A 20,752-nucleotide genomic window follows, 5' to 3' on the forward strand; every position below is an offset into this window, starting at 1 on the left:
TTAAGGCCACAAGAAGCATTTCAGAGCTAGTAATCAAGGTGCTAGGTTTAAGTCTGCCTGCCTTAAAAATTATGGCATCCAAGAAGTCTAAATGTCATGAACATTTATTTTCCCTAATAAGGAATAAGATAATTAATTGTTAATTGTGTTAATTTCCCACTTAATGACAGAAGTTGTCTTAGTTCAACTCAAGATTATACAACCATCGAATGTATTGCTGACATGCAAACCCCAGGATCTGTCGGATATACTGTTTGTGGTTACTTCCTGTATTAAGGCCAGAATTTCAAATATTATACAAATATATAGAGAAAGATTCATGTATCTATTATATAAAATATATAAAAATAGACACCAAGGTTGCATGAAGTATTCTTTTCTCAAGCATTGTGAACTTGCATAGGTATTTGGGGGGTTTTTTTAGGGTTTTTTTCTTTTCTTTTCTTTTTTTAATCTTGTGTTCTCGCCTAAATGGGTTTTGTCTGGGTGCTGCTGTTTACTTTTCACAGTCCAAATACATGATTGTTTAGGTTAATTAGTGAGTCTGAATTGCCCATATGGATGTAACTCTGAATGATTGTCACTCTTGCTATGTTAGCGCTGTGATAATAGCTCACATGATGGAGGAGTGTTTTGCAGAGGATTCACACCTTGGCCTCTGTGATGGTAATGGCCATGTGGTTTTTTTCTGGCTCATGTGATGACTCACAGGATTAATAGTGGACTACCTCCAAGGGGACAACCCCCACTAGGGGTTTAATACCTTGGACTCATCATCAGTTGTTTTAGAACTGAAGAGGATTTTTGGATGAGAGGCAAGACATCTTCAGAACAATGTGCCCATACATTTTTGTCATCTACCAGATAACACAAATGCTGAATAGAGTATCTTTATCTAAATGCATATAAAGCTAGAATTTTCATTTTTGTCTAAAAACAATATCGCTATCCCCCACGGTGCATGAATGTTACAATCCACATACTCAAAACACACTCAAGTGCACTCTAACAAATGATTCAACTGTAAAAAATAAATAAATAAAACAATTAAAAAAAACAAAAACAGGAAATCACACTGTCAAAGGTCATCAAAGTGTCCATTTTTAATTTTTATCCAGTTGTATTTCTTGACACAGACAAAAGGCACATGATTTAACCCTGACAGACTGGTGACCTGTTTGGACTCTACACTGCCTCTCCCCCTCTGGTTAATAGTTTAGGAGGTCCCACATGTCCATCATTATTGCTATGAATTTAGATGCCACTGAACAATCCTCTTCATTTGTTGTTAAACACTTGCCTGCTACTCATTCATCCATTTTTCTTTTGACTATGCAATGCAGTGTCATGGTGGCTTGAGCAATATCCCAGCTGTCACGGGGTGATCACATTCACACTTACAACCAATTTAGAATTGCCAGTTAACCTAACATGCACGTCTCTGCACTGTGGGAGGAAGCTGAAATACCCAGAGACAACCCACACAGGCACAAGGAGAACACAAAGCTGGGGGATTTGAACCTAGGACCTTCTTGCGGTTAGGTGACAGTGCTAAACGCCACTGCTAGTTATATGATATATATTTCTATGCCAGTGCTAGTGTTTTACATATTTTATGGTTTTTGTGGTGACAGTACCAATATCACAGGCCACCATATAGAGTTTTTTGTTTGTTTTTGTTTTGAAGACTTTTTAATCCCAGTGAAGAGCTCTACACTGGGCATTGATTTTGGTCAGCAGCTCCCTCTTTCTTTCTCCCCCACCCTCTGTTTTTGTATGTTTGTGTGAACAGTCTCTATGCAGACTGAATCAAAACAAGATCATTTATGGAAGAAAGGATTATTGTTCGCTTTACCCCTGTAAGAAAACAGGAGGCTGAATCCCTGAATAAAATCAATCCCAAATGGTCATGAACCTGTATATACAGTGGGGCAAAAAAGTATTTAGTCAGCCACCGATTGTGCAAGTTCCCCCACCTAAAATGATGACAGAGGTCAGTAATTTGCACCAGAGGTACACTTCAACTGTGAGAGACAGAATGTGAAAAAGAAATCCATGAATCCACATGGTAGGATTTGTAAAGAAATTATTCGTAAATCAGGGTGGAAAATAAGTATTTGGTCAATAACAAAAATACAACTCAATACTTTGTAACATAACCTTTGTTGGCAATAACAGAGGTCAAACGTTTACTATAGGTCTTTACCAGGTTTGCACACACAGTAGCTGGTATTTTGGCCCATTCCTCCATGCAGATCTTCTCGAGAGCAGTGATGTTTTGGGGCTGTCGCCGAGCAACACGGACTTTCAACTCCCGCCACAGATTTTCTATGGGGTTGAGGTCTGGAGACTGGCTAGGCCACTCCAGGACTTTCAAATGCTTCTTACGGAGCCACTCCTTTGTTGCCCGGGCGGTGTGTTTTGGATCATTGTCATGTTGGAAGACCCAGCCTCGTTTCATCTTCAAAGTTCTCACTGATGGAAGGAGGTTTTGGCTCAAAATCTCACGATACATGGCCCCATTCATTCTGTCCTTAACACGGATCAGTCGTCCTGTCCCCTTGGCAGAAAAACAGCCCCATAGCATGATGTTTCCACCCCCATGCTTCACAGTAGGTATGGTGTTCTTGGGATGCAACTCAGTATTCTTCTTCCTCCAAACACGACGAGTTGAGTTTATACCAAAAAGTTCTACTTTGGTTTCATCTGACCACATGACATTCTCCCAATCCTCTGCTGTATCATCCATGTGCTCTCTGGCAAACTTCAGACGGGCCTGGACATGCACTGGCTTCAGCAGCGGAACACGTCTGGCACTGCGGGATTTGATTCCCTGCCGTTGTAGTGTGTTACTGATGGTGACCTTTGTTACTTTGGTCCCAGCTCTCTGCAGGTCATTCACCAGGTCCCCCCGTGTGGTTCTGGGATCTTTGCTCACCGTTCTCATGATCATTTTGACCCCACGGGATGAGATCTTGCGTGGAGCCCCAGATCGAGGGAGATTATCAGTGGTCTTGTATGTCTTCCATTTTCTGATGATTGCTCCCACAGTTGATTTTTTCACACCAAGCTGCTTGCCTATTGTAGATTCACTCTTCCCAGTCTGGTGCAGGTCTACAATACTTTTCCTGGTGTCCTTCGAAAGCTCTTTGGTCTTGGCCATGGCGGAGTTTGGAGTCTGACTGTTTGAGGCTGTGGACAGGTGTCTTTTATACAGATGATGAGTTCAAACAGGTGCCATTCATACAGGTAACGAGTGGGGGACAGAAACGCTTCTTACAGAAGACGTTACAGGTCTGTGAGAGCCAGAGATTTTCCTTGTTTGAGGTGACCAAATACTTATTTTCCACCCTGATTTACGTATAAATTCTTTACAAATCCTACCATGTGAATTCATGGATTTTTTTTTTCACATTCTGTCTCTCACAGTTGAAGTGTACCTCTGGTGCAAATTACTGACCTCTGTCATCATTTTAAGTGGGGGAACTTGCACAATCGGTGGCTGACTAAATACTTTTTTGCCCCACTGTAAATGTATCCAAAACAGAGTGGATTCAAGCTGATGCTGGCAGGGTAGCATATGTTCATATCATGCTACTGTGGCCTCAGTCAGGCCTAGAGACTGGTGGGCCATGGCCTGATAACCTGTAAGGGAAAAATGTGTATTCTCTAACTGGTTAGTGAGTGGTTTCTGGAAGTTGTGTGAAATTGGTCACAAAGAGGGTGTACAACCAAAAATATCCATGTGGTTCCTTTGGTTGCTAGCAGAATGAGGCTTTCACCAATAGTTTGATATAAAAACAACCTGAATAAAATGCCAACTTATCTAGAAACACTTGCTAACTAACAATAGAGCAGTCCTGACTAGTACAGTGCTGTACACAAAGCTGCTTAAATTGACTGAGAAAAGAGTGGACTGGGTAAGAGTTATGAGAGTTTATCCTTTCTCTCACAGAATGTTTTGATAGCTATTTTGACAGACTTATAAAAAAAAAAACTCACCCCAAGGAGAGACAGACACAGTCTGGACCAGAGTTATTAGCTAAACAGAGTGCCAAGCATATGAAAAGTCTAAGCAATGCAATTATCTATCCAATTCATTTGTTTTGAATATTTCCAGCCTCCAACCAGCAGCAGCTGAAGCAGCAGGAGAGGTTCAGGAAGAGAAAGCTGTAGCTAATGAAGAGAGTGATGTAGGAGAGGAGTACAGCAGCCAACATGCTGCTGTGGGAGAGCAAGCAAGGGCAGAAGCAACAGTTCCACACGCACCCGTCAGCTATAGCCACAAATAGAATCCAATTCTGTCATGGTCCCAGCTGTGCATCTCCCTGATTCGTAGTGTTTCTGCTGCATTTTTCTTCTTCGTGTTCTTTGGTTTCCGTGTTTGTCCTTTCTGGGTTTGTTTATGTTTACAACTGTGGCATTTTATTTCTGCACTGCTGCCAGTTCACCTGTACACAGGTCTCAACTGCCCAAAAATCACATTTTTTTGTCTATATAACAAAACAAAAAAAAAGGGGGGGGGAAGAAACACATAATTGAGCACCTAGACAACAGACAGCCATCGGCAGTGCTATATATGTTTTCTTTTGCAATTAATGATCAACTCAAACCTTATAAACTTAGCACAAAAAAATGAAGGAAGTTAGGAAGTTTAGTTGATCATTTCTTTGTTACAATTCTCCTTGGCAGTAAATCTTATACCTTTGGAAAGTCTGTTTATTTCCCCTTAAACGGTGCCAGATTTTTATGGAAAATGCACTTTATGGGTTGAGCAGCAGAGTTCAGTATGTGGGTTGTCCCCATAAAGAACTCTGTCAATGCTAAACAGCTTGTACTGCTTTGACTCTTGTTTTGAATTTCATCAGGTGTCTGACTGGTGCTTAATTAGCAGCACCTGTGAGCAAGAACCCTGCTACAGTTCGAGTCTGCTCCAAGCATCCCAGATTTCACTGATATGGGTAGGACCCGTGCCACAGGGCAACTTCAAGCTGTTCTTTTTGCAAAATCAAGTTGCACCAATATTTGGAATGAGCCTTGAAATCATCTCCAAAATGAAGGCCATATGAGAGGCAACATCAAAGACAGGCCAATAAGTGGGCACCCACAGGGAGAAACACCACAAAAAGACCATTTCGTCAGTCTGTCAGCACACAGTCTACAGATTTGTAATCATGTTTGCTGGACAATACAGCATACGGCTCTCTACCCAGACAATCTTCAGAGCTGCCAGTAGGCCTATCATGACTGCTCTTCACCATTAGGCCGGTTTGGGCCGCTGTCACCAACATGTGCACTGGAACTTGAAGGTGTTAAGGAATGTTATGTTCCTCTATGCTGATGACTCTAGATTCTGCCTGCAGGTTATTACATATATTTGTCATGGTCTGGGTGGTTTTCCACAGCATCAGCTCCTCCCCACTGGGTGGAGTCTTTGTTGTTCCTCACCAGATGGCAATCGTACCAGCAGTATTTATGACCGGCGCACTCAACTGGTCTTCGCCAGATTATCTGCCAACTTTAGTCAGTTCTCGGCCTCACGTCCGTTCCTTGGTGACTAATCGTGTGTATTAACCGTATCTCTGTTTTTCTCGTCAGCCTCTGAAACCCACCTACCAAGCTCTCCTGGATACCAGTTTGCTGCCGCCGGTAATCCCTCTCCGTTTTGGAGCTGCCATTCTCTCCTGCCTGCCTCCCTGCATTGAATGCAGCACCCACCTGGACCTCTCCTGCCTCCCCCCTCCACGCAACCCCCACCTGCAAGCTTGTAAGACAGCTCAGTGTACTATCCTTAGATTCACTCGCAACCCTCTGTGGGATTCCCCTGACTGCTCTGTCCTCTGTTTCAGTGCCCTGGCCCGCCACAGTTTCCCCTGCCCAGTACCTGCACCCAGTTATCCCTGCCATCTAGTTATCATCACAGTATTTTTCTCTCGCCTCAGACATCTAGTTTATGTTCATTGATTCTAGTCTGCACTTTCTGTTAGCCTCTGAGCATTGTAAAATAAAATCTCTTTTCGTTACACCTCACCCCTGGCCTCCGGTTTTGAATCTGCACTTGAGTCCATCCCATGTCCACGGGCCACTGCGCCTGACAATATTATTTAATATTGGATAATATGTTTGAATTTAGAATCCAGCTGTACACCAAAGATTCACCCACAAATCAAGCTCTTGCAGTGTAGGCCTATATCTGCTCCAACTATTTAATAATAATAATAATAATAATAATAATAATGGATACTTTATTGATCCCCATGGGGAAATTACTTGCTTTTCTCTGCATTTGACCCATTCACTCAGTGAAGCAGTGGGCAGCCCACTAAGCAGGCGCCCGGGGAGCAGTGTGTAGGGACGGTACCTTGCTCAGGGGTACCTCAGGGTAGCCGTTAAGTGGATTCGAACCGCCGACCTTCCGATCACGGGGCGACCACTTTACCTACTGAGCTATCCCTACTCCACTCTCCCTGAGAGGATTAAGTTCACCAGTATGGTGTAAATGCAACAAACTAAATTCAGGTTCAGCAACATTTTTCCAATACTGTTTGACCTTCTAGAAACTTTTGTTTGTTCCTGTGCTTTAGGTAGTGTAGTTGCTTCTTGCCAACACCAGCCAAGCTTCACTCCACCAGCTACCAAGCCTGCCTCTCCCATCTGTATTCCAGCAGACACCCTCCTCAACTCACTCTGTTAACAGTCCAAACCTATATTTCCCAGCCTCACTGCCAGCTACAACTAACTTTGAACCACTTCCCCACTTACCACAACTGCAACATTTAAACTGCTAAATTGAATAGATCCTTTTCCAATCTGTTCTTTTTTCAGTTGTTCTTTTGGATTGCCTCTTCAGCTCTTAACAGATTCTGTAAATCTGGCAAAGTGCAGTGCATAAAAAGAAACAATTAAAAAGACATTTATGTTAAAGTCTCATGAGTTACACATATTGCATCTCAAAGTGATGAAAAAGAATATTCAAGCTCACTACAGTCCTTATGTGTGATTTGACTATTTTCTCCTGTGATGGTCTTAAAGGCAGAATCACAATCAAGATGCCACCCTGCCTCATGTGCGTGTAAACATGGATTAACGTCACTACACTGAATGTATTAACAAATGAGGTTAATACATGATAAGCATTTAAGGAGCAGAGAAATTAGGACAAATTCAAGTGCTAAAACAAGTGGGGATTACTCATAATATTTACATTTACAACACTATATTCAAACAAAAATGCAAAACAATAAAAATATATAAATGCATAAACGGTAAATGCTAAAGCATATTTATTTCCCAGCCCCTTGTTCAGTATGTTTACAGTAGTTTTAATATCAGTAATATATAATATTATCAGTACTGACTAATTTCTATTTTAAGCATGGGCGAGAAGCCGGGTAAAAATAATGCTACAAGAGGAAGGTCCTCGAAATTGAGCTTGCAATACTTTTAACACTCAAAAGGAAAATTATAGTCTTATTTACTGCTAGACCATCTGCTAAACTCTCCAACAAAGAAAGTTAGTGGCGAGTCAAAAAACGTATTAGCGCTTACAAGGCTGAGGCATTTAAAATGCATTTCAAATGAAATATCTGAATGGTTATAAAGGACCATAAATTGCACATTTTTCTCCCTGAGAACATGCATATTATTCAAAGGTAGAAAACAACATTTAAACACTGCTTGCAATGCATAAAATGGGCATCAGCTCTTTTTTTACCCTCTGACACCAACTTTGTGACTACAATCCCTGTCATTTGCCATTATGTAAAGTTAATATGCCAACACTGCACTGACCCAGATTCAAAGCAGAGTTAAATACATGCACACAGATGCGTGGAGCAGCAGGGGAATCTGTAAATGCAGAAGGCTCAAACTGTCATATCGCTGTTCTCCAGAGCCGTGTTTTCAGAGTGTCCAAAAAAGCCTGATCAAAGTAGAGCACAACCTGTGAAATTCTCAAAGCAGTCATGTTCTCTAAGGAACTCAAAACCCTTTTTTAAATACATAATGTCTGCAACAAAAAGCTGAGTTACAACGTCTTCTGATAACCTACCCCCAACTGACTGGAAGTGATCCCTCAATCAAATGAAACACTTTTCCAAAAAGTCACATTTTGTCCTTTGGATATAGTCGGTGTTAGTAGAAAGGGAAATTGTAATCTTGAGTATATCGCATTTTACCCCACTCATCAGGATCTGTTTGAGTGGCAACCCTAGAAATATAGTAAAAGAAAAGAAGCTTTAGTATAAGGTGCAGGACAGCTGGTGAATGTAAAAGTTTTGTTTTTTTATCATGAAAACACAAAAGAAGATGAGTATCATAGAAAAAAAACCAATGAGTGTGTATACCTTGTAGAATGCATTATGTACTTCGTAGAGCTGAATACTTCAGTAGCTTTCAACTAATACCTAATTCTTAAAAGGATGACTAGGCACTGGTTGTGCAATTATCATTCAAATGTTCCTTTAAAGGGTTACTGGCATTTCTCCCTTCTACTGCAACTAAAACAATACATCACACAGGGTGAAGTCCATCAATACTTAAAAGAAACAAAAAAAACAAATCCTAGACTAATTGGCTTTTACTCATTAATCAATTTGTTATTCTCTTCCCTAACAAACAGGAATTTGTTTTTCTCATTATTCAGTGCACCCAAATTAACTTGAACATTGGAAAACTCAACTAAAACAATTCATGTTTTATATCCAAAGTGGTTTGCCATTTACCATTGCCATTCCCCAAATGGGCTTTTTTTTTTTTTAATCTGTTTTCATTTAATCCAAATTATGTCAAAAAAAATTTTTTTCATTAGAACAAATGTCTAAAATCTGTCAGACCTTCATCACACCATATCTAAACATTCAGTCAGCTGAAGTCACGTCATTTAAAACTGTCAGGATTATCATTATTAACACTCCTCTCATTGTCACTTTTCTATGGTGAGTCTGCTGCACAAACAGGCTCAGATCCACAGTCCTAGAATGCAGCTGGCAACAGTAATATTTGTTTCCAGTGATTTGCTGCAATCTATAGGCTATGCCAACCAGATCTTCCAAGTATGAAGAGAACTGGATATGCTGCACGCAAGTACAGAACACAAGAAAGATTACAGATTCACTGGATAGACAGCTGAATGAAATCAATGACCACCACAGCAGCAACCAGACCAGCCTGTAGGTAATAAAACATAAGACAAGGCAGGCAAAGGCTAGCTTGTTTCCAGCGATTGAGTTTTCAGTTAAGTTAAATATGTACATATACACATACACTAAAATACAGAGCTATATACTTAAAATCATAGATATTATTACTAGATGTATGGCAGCCCATGACAGTTTAGTTATGGTTTACTGTCTGGGATTAACTAATGACAGCAGTTTAGAATAAATAGGTCACATATAAATAAAGATTTATAATCCCACATCAGACATGAGGTTTGCCTTTGGAAGTGGAATACAGTTAAAAAGAATGAAGATGCATGCAATCTGCAACTTCTAAAAAAAAAATCAAACCATCTAGTGGATAACTAAAACCACTTCACTGTTTGTTTGTTTTTTATTACTGTTTTTATTTTATTTTTTAAATGTTATTTGGGGAATGCTCCCTGATTTGTGTTTAATTTCAAATACTGTAGAACTTGAGCACAGCAAAACTCATTGGCCAGATGAGAAAGTGATGGGAGGAAAGAGCAAACAGGACAATGAAAGCAATAAATGTTCTTCATGGATGCTGAACATGTATGTGTGCAGGTCATGGGTCAGGTTTTCCATGGCCATCTAATATTTAATATTATTACCATAGCCCTGTACGTTGTAGCAAAACAACATAATGGTCATTATCAGGTCAGCTTGAAAGACATATAAGTGGGCTTCTCATGATGCACATAATGTACATGTCCCCTGCTACATAACTTAAACTTTAACTTAGTCTTAAAGCCTCAAGCCCCCATCTTGCTGAACAGTAATACGTTGAAATCTTTCATGGTTGAGTACTCTTCTTTGAATTTTTATTTTTTTAAAATGCTTTTAAAACATTTTGTGAGGTGTGAATGCGGGTATGAATGTGAGTGTCTCTGTGTTAGCCCTGTAACAGACTGGGTGTACACTACCTCTCACCCTAAAACAGCTGGGATTGGCTCCAGTAAAAATTGGTAACTGAAACTGTAAGGTAACTGAAATAGGGTAACTTTTGTCTACAAAAGATTTTTTTTAAAGAATCCTTAGTCCAAAGAACCGGTTGGAGGTCAATCCAGACCACCAGTCTTGCAATACATTGATGGAAATTCTGGAACATGACATATGGCTGTGACTGGGCTCCTTAGGCCAGGGACCATACTATAGCTTACATAATGAATCATGTTGTGTTCAATTAGACAAGCAATTAGGAGGATCAACTAACTAAAAAAGTGCCTACTTAGTTCATTACAGCATGTGAAGAGGATAAACGTTTTCTTACAGACCTCAACAGAAACTGGCTTCATTTTTGTTTTATTTTAAACCAGAGAAAAATGGCGAACGTGATCAATGTCCAGAAACAAGTTGTTTAGCCAAGGTTACTAAAGTTGACCAAAGCAAAGAATGTACATGTTCTTAATCTCATGAAAACATTTTTTTTAGTGTTTCAAAGCACCTGACTGACTGGACCAAAGATGCATCTTTTAACAGGACAACCACCCTAAACCCACACCCAAGACAGCACTAAATCAACAGGAATAGAAACTAAGTCAACTGAAACTGTCCACTGAAGTTACTGTAAAAGAAAGCTAGCCTCTTGTTTAAAAACTCACACACAGGATCACTAGCTCTTGTAAAGTTTTAAAGCAGTGAGTTAATACTGGGTAACTATGAACGACTGTAGGCAAGAGAGAAAGGAACAGCAGGAAGCACAGTACACTGAAGTATGGGAATAATTTCTGAGAAATTGGGAAAGACGCTGAAAGCTGCATTCAGCCACTGCACTGTAGGGCATTTCTGTGAAAATCGGTAAGCAGCTGCAGATTCTAAGCCTTTAACACCCCAGTTTTTGGTTTATTTATAGAAAAGATCCATCTTATCTTGACTGAGGTTGAGGTTCATTTGAAATCAACTTTTGAAGGGGGGGGAGAATTATTTCCCCAGCCACTCATTCCAAGCTTCTAGGCTAAGCTATGAATGTATTGCTCCTGGTCAGCATATAGATTTTCTGTAAGAAAAGAGAAGAAAAGCAGTCACCTAACAATAGAGAAGTTAATTCACCAAGACAGAGCGCACACACACACTGTGGGGGAGGAGCTAGCAAATACTTGGGGCCCATGTTGGTCCCAGATGTAGCCTGAGGTGGGGGTGTAAAAAGAATCAGAGAGAGAGAAGAGAGGCCCCAGAAGCACAGAACAACTGAGAAGATGAGGGACTTGAAAGCCCTCTAGCAAGACTTTCCACACAGCGTCGTTATTGATGATCAAAACAATAAGGTCGCATGATAGAGGATAGGGACAAAGCAGAAGGCGAGAAAGAACCTTCTAGCAACCTGAGTGTGTTGACATGGCACTGCATGGCTAGAGAAATGACAAATGTGCAAGTAAGGATGACCCTGAATTTCTGAAATTACATACAGTTCACCAAACAACATTGTTAGTGCTCATTCATTGATGCACATGCTACATCTGCAAAACACAGCGGATTCCTACAGCGATACCTCCCTGCTGTTGAGTCCTACTGAAACTAACGTGCTTGTTAGTTGTTCATTAATCTCTGAACAGATGAAAAAGTTATCACAATTTTGGGCAATTTCCACATGTCACTATCAAATATCTTTTCAAAGAATAGACATAAAATTTTCTGTTTTTTGAAATACAACATTATGCCAAAACAATATCATAACAGATGCAATCGATAAAAACATCTCACATGAATTATCTGCATGAATGCATTTCATTTTTACTCTTTCAAGCACTCCTCTGAAGGTGAAAGAGAGATCCAAATCACCTGGACAAATTCTGGAAAATAACTTAGGCTTTGTTGTTATTTTATACGCTCAAACCGATAGGGCCACCAGCAGACAAAAAGAAAAATGCTATTAACAATTCAATTTTGTCAGAATCAATAACTGCTTCCAAGAGACTGTGACATCTGTGGGAGGCTGGGGGAGACTCATTACAACAGTAGTGTGACACTTGGCAGCAGCGTGGCATAACACTCTAGTTCAGAACCTCTATGAGAAAAGGTGCCGTCTGTGCTGTGAAAAAATATACAGCTCTCGGGAGAACTGAACTCTGTCCACTGTCCACTCTGTTTTCCACTGATACGACTAAAATTTCATTAGAGGTTGTTTCCACTTCTTAATTAAAGTTGTTATCAAAGAACAGCTTTAATTTTGTAAAGGGAGCTCCTTGGTCTTTATGTTTTGCTGATTCAAAAGATTTCCATTATCTAACTAGCAGCTCACTGTGAAATAAGCAGACTGCATTTTCCCCAGATGCAAGTGTTCCCTTGACAAAACGCGCGATTACAAAATTTTGGGTTTATCAGTGAATTGTATAAAAACAAAACTTGCATTTGACATAACTTATATTTGGTGTTAGACCCAGCTGCTGCCACACTATCCACGGTAAGTTTATACTGTGTGGCAGCAAAGTTATGTTAGTTCTGTGAGTCTAATTAGTTTTTATTTTTATTTTGTTCCACTTTTTGCTTTTCCAAGGTGAGTTTGCTCATTTCAGTTGAGTTTTTATTAATTTAAGTGTTAGTTTAAGTCTTTATTACATTTTATTATATGGAGAGCATATGTCTGAGACAAGATTTATGGAAATTAGTGCAAGTATTACAATAAAAACACAGAACCTTTGAAAGCAGTTGATCACAGTGTTGTAGATATCCAAAGTCACACACACACACACACACATACCCAACTCTCTCTATCTCGACATATTAGCAGACGAAGGCAACCGTAGTGATAGATATAGCTATACCCAATGACAGCAACATCGGGAAAAAGGAACACGATAAGTACCAAAGACTGAGAGAAAAGCTCAAGAAGATGTGTAGGGTGAAGGCAACTGTGGTCCCAGTGGTAATCTAAGCACTCGGTGCATCGACCCCCAAACTGGACGAGTGGCTCCAGCAGATCCTAGATAACTGTTTTGGGGTTTTTTCCAGATATAATTTTAGTTTATTTTTAGTCAACTACAATGACCTTGTGTGGCAGAGCTGCTGGCACGAGTGTGGGCGTGACTACCTAAATGAAGGAATATAAATGTCTCAGATATCAGTTAAACAACAAGGTATACAATGAAAAAACATCTTTAAAATACAGTATTGCCATCTTTGTTTGCTTTTGGAAGAGTGACTCATTTAAAAATATAGATGATGGATTTCACTACTTTCTGTGGCCAGTTGTGCAGAAATATTATATATAACATTCCAGATTTCCCATCCTTATGCTGACTTCCCGAATGAATTCACATCAGTTAAATGAGCTAAAAAAATTGGGTTAGCTGTAGCAGAATACTTATGAAAAACCTGGTTTACCAGATGGCCACCAAAAGTTTCTCTCATTTTCTCCAATTTGACATGAAACTTAAAACCATGTTTGAAAAAGAGCTCTTGTGCAAAAAGCCCAAGGGGCTGTTACTGCTACTGAATCTATAAGCGCTATATGCTTACAGGCAGCTGGCCACAGTAAACACAGTATCTGTATGACTACAACAAAGTACATAGTTTAGTAGATCAGCACAGTGTAAAGGGAGCATCCCTGTGAAGTCCTGAACATTACATCCTGACATTAACTTGACATTAAACACTAAAGTGATGAAATATTTACCAGTAAAATTCCCATAAGTCAGTCTTACTACTTCAAATTCTTACAATCATTAAAAAAAAACCCTCATCATTTGTTTGAGTCTATAAAAACCGGGCAGAAAGCAGTGACAGCTGCCTGGATACCTTTCAGCCTAAGAGGATAAAATCTCAAGTTATATTTTGATTTTTAATGGAGTGCTGAATGGAATTTTAAAATAAGTGCAAAATCTAATTTTACCTTCTACCTCACTGTATTGCAATGGGACTTTAAAACAGGGGGAATGTAACAGTCTATCTAACTTGCTAATAGCTTGTCAATAATATAAACTGAAGCTTTCAATGTTATCCACTTTTGTTAAAACTGCTGCTGTATGCACCGTTTATCTGCAGACTCTATTAAACCACTGTGCAAATACAGTGTGTAGGACAATGCAAAGTAGTGTGCGAAAGTCTGCAGTCTTCCACGTTTTCCATTGCTTGATGGATTAAACTAGAATCGCACTTATTCATGTTCATAATTCAATTAATCTTGACAATATCTCTAATGCTACTGACTGAAATGCAGCTCCAAACACGACCACTATGTTTCATGCATGGCTGTAGAGACTAATGCACCTGATGCCACTGATGTTAACTTCTTGTGTGGTGACAGCCACCGTTCCACTGTGATTATTTCTGACATGGCTTCAGCGATCATTAAACAGATCAACTAAAGGGTCAGCTCATTTCTCGGGTCCTGTGTCAGATCCTTTCTCTATATTTTCCTATTTCTTCCAGATACTTTTTTCCTCTGTTGTACATTGTTTCAAGGCCTGCCAATTCTTCGTTTGTCCTCCACATGTCCATTTACCTTTTATTTCTTAAGGATATTAAACACCCTGCTGAGATATGCCAAGTTCTCTTTCGAATCACCTTAATGGCGAAAAAACATTATCTTAAATGTCAACCTGTTATCTTTTGTTTTTTGTAGTTTGAACTAAAGAAATGCGAATAAATTATATAATTTTGTGACAGTGTGCTAGTAAAAGGTGCCTAAAGATACAATTTAAAACAGTCTTCTTGCAAAGTTGTCTGTTATGTTCAAGCACATTAGTTCATCCTTTGAACTAGGTGTCTCTTGTACGCTTGAATGTTTCATAGATCAGTATTGAGTGGCTTAACAAACAAACAAACAAACCATTCCTCTGAAAATAGTCATTGGGTGAATAAGCAGCCAATGTCCAAAGAAAAACCATGAAAGACCTTCAAAATATCTGAAGAACTATTGCTCAGGACCATTTCTTTATATTTTGCTCCTTGGAAGCAAAATATAAAGACATGAGCGGTGGCTCAAGCCCTTTGCACAGTGCCAAATTGGCCATTGATGTGGACATGAGCATGAATAGTTATCTGTCTCTCTGTGTTAGCCCTGTGATGGACTAGTGATATGTCCCTGGTGTACCCTGCCTCTCACCCTCTGGCAGTTGGAATAAGTTTCATGGCCCACTGCAACTCAGAACCGAATAAACAAAAGAAAATAGATGGATGGTTATATGGATGTTTTTTGTTTTGTTTTTTAAAATATTATCACACTCTGATTTTGAAGCCATCCCACACCTTAAAATCTGTGAATATCTGTTCGCAGCTTACAGTGGCTGAAAAGGGCAGGATTCCTATAATTCCAAAGTGCTGTTAAAAATTTAGCTGCAACCTGGTTTTAAGATCCAAGTTTCAAAACATTAAAATTTAACAATTGTTCCCACACAAGTCAATTCGTGATGACACAAGAGATGCACATACATTGCACTTTTCATTTATTTAAATTTTATTAGCTTCTTGAGTCTCCTGATGGCTTCCAACACTTCATGAGCATTTTTTTATGGGAGGAAATGTTATTCGACCACACCCACTCACAGACCATCCTCAGTAATTGAGATTGAGTTTATTGATTTTTCTTTTTCTTTTTTTTCTCTTTTTTGGTAATGACAGTCTTGTAAAGAATCAAGCTTGGCTGGAACACTATAAATGTTCACTCAAACGGCCCTTTTTCCCGGCATTGTAGCTGCAGTTGTGGTCTTTTGCAGAATAATAGACATGAAAAGTAAATTAAGAGAATACCCCTGTTCTTTGTGGCTGTGCCAAACTGCTGCTGACACGATATTTTCAAGTACTGCTGGATCATCTAATTTATTGTCCCCCTTGAAAAAATAAAGATCTCAGTCCTATTTTTTCCTCTATAGTCCATTGTGGAATAATGTTCTATAAAAAGTTAAGGATTAATCTAACCAATGCAACATATGCCCATGTCATATACTATTGAGTAGGCTGAAAAAGAGTTATCTGTCCCCACACACACAGACCAATAACACTGTTTCGCAGCAGCACAGTATTATGCCTTGAAAATAGAAGACAATGAATGCTTAGTGAAAATGCCTGCTGTCTGGACAGTGCAATTCTACATGAAGGCACAGCAGGATAATATAAACCCTAGTTTTAGGAGAGTTAAAATCGACACTGTGGACAAGTGTGCTACAAGAATCGATTGTTTGCTGTTGTTGCTATTGCCTCATCCCTCATCTCTTAAACACCATCAAATATTTGTGCAAGAGCTGGAGTGAAAGAGGGCTTAAGAGGAGAAGCAGTCGTGTTCCACTTAGCGGGGAACCATGGCTACCTCAAAGCTCTGCTTCGGTATAACAACAACAGGGGGTTCCATGGTAGTCAGCCAATATCACTTCCTCTCCCAGGAGACAGAGAACACAATGCACTCCTGGCTGCGATTGATTGCACAGTCACACCCATAAATTATGGCCTTTCCTTATCCCCCAGTGACAGAAACGGGATTTTATACTGTAAATGACATACACTAAATGAGCCAAAATATTTCCATGATTGCATAAAGGTGGCTGGAAAAAACTACAATTTTTGTTATTTGGATAAGAAAAGAGTTTAATTGTCTCACAATTAGTTCAAATTAATTTTGCTCAACAATGGACAATGTTCTGATTGTGATTGTGTGACTTTGATTTCAAATTGTTGTTGAAAGGTTTGAGTTCTTCGAAGCAGTGGTGTATGATGTACTTATCCGCAGCAAATGTATTCCTCACATGCAACAACTCTAGTTTGAAATCCAGCAGGCCGTGCTGGTGGACTCAAACAAACTCTAATTAAGCCAACGAAAAAGAGGTCTATCTAAAAAGAAATGTAACGATATCATTTAAAGTGTTAATTGTATTATTTCACCTCTTTATCCTGCCATCAGACGGCTCTTTCCATCGGGAAACAGAGAACGTTATATACTTCTATAATCTCTTAAAAGCCACTAGACCAGCGGTCCCCAACCTTTTTTGCGCCACGGACCGGTTTATGTCTGATAATATTTTCAATGACTGGCCTTTAAGGTGTCGCGGATAAATACAACAAAATAAAACCAGTACCGGTACCAAAAAAATCGGATTTATTCATAACACACGGGAAAAGACCCAGGGCCACCGAGTTAACAATAAAAACTATAGAAAAATAACGCTAAAAACCGATAAAACCCCTTAAAATCATAAATTTCACACCCGAGCCTCAACTCTCGTGGTCCAGTACCAAACGACTCACGGACTGTTACTGGTCCGTGGCCCAGGGGTTGGGGACCACTGCACTAGACCACTTAGCCAATCATTAGACATTATCAGACTCTTCAGATATTTGCTTGTTAGATTGATGTTAGGTTTCATAATTTGGATATTCTTGTTTGCTTTGTTTATAAGGAAACATGGACCCTCTCAGCTTGAGTGCTGACAATCCTCTCACTCAAGGAATCTATCACCATGCTCCAGCTGATCTCATTGTTGTCTATTTAGCAACTTTTTTAACCAGACCTTTTTGTTGTCCTTTTCTGAAAAGGGCCAAGCTCGCAATAGACAATAGCAAAAGCATTGCGTCACTTCCAGCTAATCATTTTACTTATGCCTGTTGGCAAAATCACAGCAGACATACCTTATCTACAGCACTGCACTGCATAGTTTCTGTCCCCATACTACAAACTGCTTCTCCAAACTAGGGAGTGCCAGCATAAGCTATAGGTAATACAGTGATTAAGGGTAAGTACCTCATACAAAACTACTTCAAAGAAACTGAGCTTCCCCTTTAGGTTTTTCCAAAAGATCAATGTGATTAAAAACCCTGTAAATAAACAATGTCATGCTACTGACTAAAGCACACTTAGCATTGGTTAAAATGACAACAATTAAATATATATAAATCACAAAGGTTAAACAAATAAGCCCTGCATAAAGATAAGGTCTAAGGCAGATGGTTAGACAGTGACACACATATGCAGCATTTCCCAAAGGGCAGAGCAGAGTCTGTCCATTCTTGGCAGCGTGGAATCACAGCTCTTGCTTTGGCTGTCTCTTGTCAGTATTGTGTAAAAGACATATTTAGTGCTTATAGTTTTACATAGCAAAATTAGTGCAGCTACACGTCTTCTCTTTGATCATCAAATCGAAGCACGGGAATCTAATTGAGTGCTGAAATCATTAGCTGATTATTTGATAACTATTCTTCAGAAACTAATGTGACAGTTTTGTCAACAGTTTTCATACTTGCGCTATCATTCAGGTTATTTTACAGGCAAGACTGCCTCATCTTCCACATTTTGCCTTATTTAATTTATCCTCAATATGTGTAATACTGTTAAATGTTAAACTAAATTAAAATGTAGGCACATTTTACATAAAATTGCTTACTAGTTTTCTGGAACTGTATAAACTAAATGATTAATTTGTGTATTTGAAAATAACTAATGAATTACCTGAACATATAAATAATCACTATAGGTGTAATCACTGTGACAGCTGGCAAACATAACATCTGTTGATGCCTTTGGAGGACACACATATAGTTTTTTTTCTTCCTCAAGACTTCTTTTAAAATCCAAATCATTAACACTCTAAACAAGATTCCTCTTTGATTTGAACTTCGACTGTCTCATTTGTTCCAGGCTTCCCCTTTCTAGCAAACAAAATGTGAAGATAAACATAGGAGGGAGAGACCAGCACAGCCCATCAGTGTCAGCTCAGCATGCCCCCTTGCCAATCAAAAGTTCAGATTCTAAATCGAGACACTGTGTGAACTCTAGAGGCTTCTGGGATCTCAGATCTCCAGTTACAGGAAAGGAATGAGGCAAACTACACTGGGTCACCAAGCAGAGTAATAAATGAACGCAAACACTACACACACAAACTTAGAATTTTACAAAAAAAAAAATAAATAAATAAATAACCAGAAACTCAAAAATGTATAATATGCCAAACCCTCACTCGACTGTATGTTATTCCTATGTATGAGTGCTTCCGCTGAATAGAGCGCTTTAGTTTATTCCACTGTGCCATAATGTGACAATAGGGCGATTTAAGGGCATGAAAAGTCTATGCGTAAGTGAACTCGGGTGGGCTAAATAAAGAGGCTACTAAAACAGCTATTCCTCATTTAAAAAGAAACGGACTTGGCGTTAAAAGTAGGGTTTGCACTTGCAGCGTTGAGACAAAGCAAAGCTGTGTAGCGTCACTTTGCCACTTCACTTCACATCCTCGACTCGGACGAAGACGGTGTTATAATAACGGAATCAAAATCAGCTGCGAGCTAATAATAAGTCTTCGGCTGCCGCAGAAAAAGAGTGATGAGCTCACAAGTAACAAAGTAACAGTCTCGGCTAAACAAAGAGGATTAAAATTATCTAAGAAATGCAACAGTGCTGTTAACAACACGGCGGGTGCATGCTTCACTGTCTCAGCGTAAAACAAGAAACGGGAGGTGTTCTAAGCAGCCCCTGAATAATTAAGCAGCTTCCAATGCAGGTGTGGGTCCGTTATTTTACTGGCAATAAAGTACCCCGGTGTCTTTTAGCTTTAGCTACTATACTAGCCTAGCAGCCTAGCATGGCTCTGCCCCACAGACAGGCTTTCAGCACTGGGTTCACTGGATAGCAGCGCTCGGGAGTGCGGTTTAGATAACGTTAGCAGAGTGGGCGACACTGAGATTTTTAGCTAACGAGAAATTTCCAGCTCAGTATATAAAAGTCTCTTGATTCTGCTATGGTAATAATGAAGCGTAAAGTATTTCGACGAGGGGTTGTAGTCAAGTGCCCCGCCAAACTGGCTAAAGCACAATGATGAATGAAAAGCCGGACCTCGCCTAAGCTAATGTTAGCAGCACGGCGGGTCAGTCAGTGCAGCAAGTGTAATGCTACCAATGTGCTAGCAGCAAAAATCTCTCAGCTGACAACTAACTACATACCTTTAACCGTTGGAGATGACACCTCTTGTAGGTCCACAAACTACTCACGGCGCCTGTTCTCACTGAGTATTTCCCAAACAGAAAACGAAGGGGGTGGGGGGGCCTCCTATTCAGTAAAGCCACAGCAAAACGTGCAAATAGACTCAATCCGGACGCTTTCCTCAGTCTTGTGGTGCTGAATCTAAAAGCTACACGCTTCTGTCGGTGTCTCGGAAGTGCCTCCTCCTCCTACAGCTCCCTGCGAAATAATGACCCCTCCCAGCGCTCCAACCACAACAACGGAGTAGGCAGGTGCAGATGATGGTGCGCTACTAACGGAAAGCCTTGCAACATAGTGGACTGTGTGTGTGGTAGATTCCAGGGCTGTCAAATCAGGAGAGTCTCCGTCGTTGACGCATGCGTGCTTCCTGTGTGCGAGCGCTTCTACGGGGTGTAGGAAATCTGGGACTCTGAGAGCGGGATGGAGCTGTTGGTAATATTAAGCAAAAATATACTGTATTTGTGTTTATGACATCATCAAAATTGAAGAAATAAATATAATAATATAATAATAAATAACAAGCCTACTAAATTAGCTGTGTGGATAACACTAGGTGTGATTTGCAGAAAGTTATGACTGATTATCTTAGACAGGATAGACACTCGATATTTTGATAGTGTGACACCAGCTTGAGAGCCAGCGCTGTGCGTGATACATAAAGAATTAATGTGTG

General features: G+C 39.8%; 1 protein-coding gene across 1 annotated transcript in view; it reads right to left on the bottom strand.

The window, feature by feature from the left end:
• Nucleotides 1-20,365, bottom strand: part of ctnna2 (catenin (cadherin-associated protein), alpha 2) — a 340,484-nt gene extending 320,119 nt beyond the window's left edge. Inside the window, exon 1 of the mRNA XM_085409840.1 lies at nucleotides 20,040-20,365. The gene's annotated coding sequence lies outside the window, so the exon portion shown is untranslated. The remainder of the gene's footprint in view (nucleotides 1-20,039) is intronic.
• Nucleotides 20,366-20,752: the final 387 nt, after the last annotated feature.

This window comes from Rhamphochromis longiceps, linkage group LG6, assembly GCF_057381845.1.
Source record: "Rhamphochromis longiceps isolate RC_006_pf linkage group LG6, R_longiceps_female_GT1.1, whole genome shotgun sequence".
Taxonomy (NCBI): Eukaryota; Metazoa; Chordata; class Actinopteri; order Cichliformes; family Cichlidae; genus Rhamphochromis; species Rhamphochromis longiceps.